Source organism: Rousettus aegyptiacus, unplaced genomic scaffold (assembly GCF_014176215.1).
Source record: "Rousettus aegyptiacus isolate mRouAeg1 unplaced genomic scaffold, mRouAeg1.p scaffold_m13_p_13, whole genome shotgun sequence".
Taxonomy (NCBI): Eukaryota; Metazoa; Chordata; class Mammalia; order Chiroptera; family Pteropodidae; genus Rousettus; species Rousettus aegyptiacus.
The window spans coordinates 9,855,643-9,858,558 of NW_023416288.1; the positions used below are offsets into that span (position 1 = coordinate 9,855,643).

The 2,916-nt window shown below is 31.6% G+C and overlaps 1 pseudogene; it reads right to left on the bottom strand.

Moving 5' to 3' along the window:
- Positions 1-1,542: 1,542 nt before the first annotated feature.
- On the bottom strand, positions 1,543-2,028 carry LOC107519743 (annotated as a pseudogene).
- Positions 2,029-2,916: the final 888 nt, after the last annotated feature.

The window sequence follows — 2,916 nt, forward strand, 5'->3', positions numbered from 1 at the left end:
TAGTTTACCTTATAACCAGTGTTTGTTAGGAAAACATTTCTCCATGAGTATTTCCACATTTCTGTGTAGACTGGGCTTTCTGAGCAGAGAACTGACTACCCGGGTTAAAAGATAATTGAATGGTAAATGACTTTTGGAAGTTAAAAATAATAAATTGCTTTGGAAAGAGTTAAAGATATATCTCCTAAAGCCATTTGCTTATATTCTAAAGGTAATAAAACACACAGATGACTTTTTTCTTCCCCTCAAAAACTCTTGCTTACTTCCAGAGTAGTAGTAACTTTTCCCTCCCTGGAAAGGATTGGTTTACATTAGGGCATTATAGAGTAATTCTACAAAGTGAATATTGTTTAAATACTAATTTTAGCCAGTTTTTTCTTTGCAGAAAATATTTGTGAATAAACATACTTTCTTTAGTACTAGACTTTCAGAATCTTTGTTTTACAACATGATCATATACTCTAGTTAGTTCTTTCTGTTTCACAAATGTATCACATTTATTATTGCTTCTGGAGAATGTGGAACTTTCTCTTTAATAAGTGGTATAGTAATAATAAGACAGTATTGTGGAAAACTATAAAATGAATCCATAACTCATATTATAGGCCATGTTAAATACAACAGAGAATTGAATGTAAATAATAAAACCATAAATATGTTATAAGAAAATATGAGTAACTTTCCATATAACCTTGGAATTTGCAAAACTTCCCCAAATATGACACAAAATACAGAACAATAAAATTTTTTAAAAAGACACCATAAGCAAAGTAAAAAGAAAACTAGAAATCTGCATAAAATTGTGATACTTATATTATAGATGAAGGTTTAATATCTCTAACATATAAAGAGGTCCTGAAAATAAGGAAAAACAAATGTACAAACATTGGAGAAAAATCAGATAAATGAATTGAACATGAAAAAAATGCAAATACCTCTTAACAATATAAAATGACCAACCACCAATCACATTATTGGTCCCCCGTAGTTAAGTACTTTTTCTTGTGGCTGCCTTCTCTTTTTCTTTGCATTTTAGTTACTCAGCTATCACATACCCACTTGTAGTTCTTTTTATTTTTTTCTGATAAGTCAGTTTTTTTTTATTTTTTGAGTCAAATTTGGGAAGTTTTCAGTTATTATTTTTAGTCTTCCTTTTTCTACCTCAATAAATACTTCTTTCTGTTTTTGGCTTTGATTACATATATGTTATAGATTTCTGATATTGTTTCAGATATAACTGAAGCCCCATTTTCTTCAGTATTTTCAAATTAGATAGCTTCTATTGCTCTGATCATATGTTAATTGATTTTTTTCCCATTTCTAATTAGTTGTGAAGCTCACTCAGCAAAATTTTAATTTGTTGCTTTACTCTCTATTTCTAAAATTTCCATTTATTTCACAGTTTCTATTTCTCTGTAGAAATTTCTTAGTTTACTAAGACCATGTTTTTCACTGATTTGAACATATTTCCTTCTTATTATTTATTATTTATTTATTTATTTATTTCAGTTAGGAGTTTTTCATTTTATATTTTTAAATCTATTATGCCATGAATTCATAGGGAATGGGCTCCAGCAGCTCAGGTTCCTTTCCATTTATTCTTACAAAGCTTGCTTCTCTGGGTGGAGCAGGCTGGCACTTCAGCTGAACTCAGGTACCTTTCTCTTTGGCTTACTTATATTTTTGATCATTTTCCTTCACACACTTCAAGAAGCTATCTCTGCTTTTAGAGTGCTTAATATGCTCAATATGTACATTAAAATTCTTGACAAGAATCTTGCCCTTAACTTGTTTGTTTACAACAATGCCAACTGCATGATGGGTAACACTGTAAACTCTTCCAGTTTTGCCATGGTAACATTTGTGGGGCATTCCTTTTTGAACAGTGCCCATTTCCTTGATGTCTACAATACCACCTTTCTTGCAGGTTCACAAGTATGTGGCCAAAGGAACAACTCCATGTTTTCTAAAAGGCTTAGAGAACATGTAACAGGTGCCTCTCCTTTTTCCCTTCATGTTGATCTTTTTGGAAAATTACTGAAAGATGGTGATTCCAGTGGAAAAGAAGTTCTTCTTATTTTTTTTTAAACATATTTATAATAGCTACTTTGAAGTATTTTTCTGTTAAGTCAAACCTCTGTGCCATCGTGAATTTGGTTTTTGTTGACTGCTTCCAGTTTCTTTATGTGTCTATTGACTATTTATTAAAAACTTTGGACACTGCGGGCAATAAATTATAATGACTATGGTTCAATTTTAGCAGAAATTTTACTTACAGTGGATCACCTTGAACTTGAAAATGCTTGGACTTATGACCTTTTGAAACTGAATATGTGAAAAGTCCAAGATATTTCCTAAGTCTCTCTAATTTGGTGGGACTCAACTATCTCTCTTGTAAATTTTATTAAGGCTTTTTATTAGGCTTCATTGTGGTGGGTCTAATGTAGGCACAGGACTTTGGTTCCTATGCTTCAGGAAAAACTCGATTAAAATACAATGTCTAGGCCACCAAGAACGATCACATTCTTTCAAAGTGTACGCTGTATTCTTTATCTTTTTGCTTCTCTGGTTTAGTGCTTTCTTGTCATTGCTTACTTCTCATTATATTCTTCATTTATCCTTTTACTCGCTCATGCTTTAGTAATCCTTTTCATAGTTTATCTAACATTTTTAGATGTTCTATACCAGAACTTTATCTCCAAAGATCTGATCTATACTATTTCCAGAGAGGGAAGTCTTGTAATATAATGTTTTTGTCTCCTGAAAATGGTAGTTCTTGCCAGTGGGTAGACATGAACACTATGCAAATACAGAGCTTTCATAGCATAATGAATATTTAGAAGAGAGAATTAGAAGAAAGTGAAATTGAAATCAAGCATCCTTGAGGTAAATGAAGCTGCAGGCAGAAATGACAAA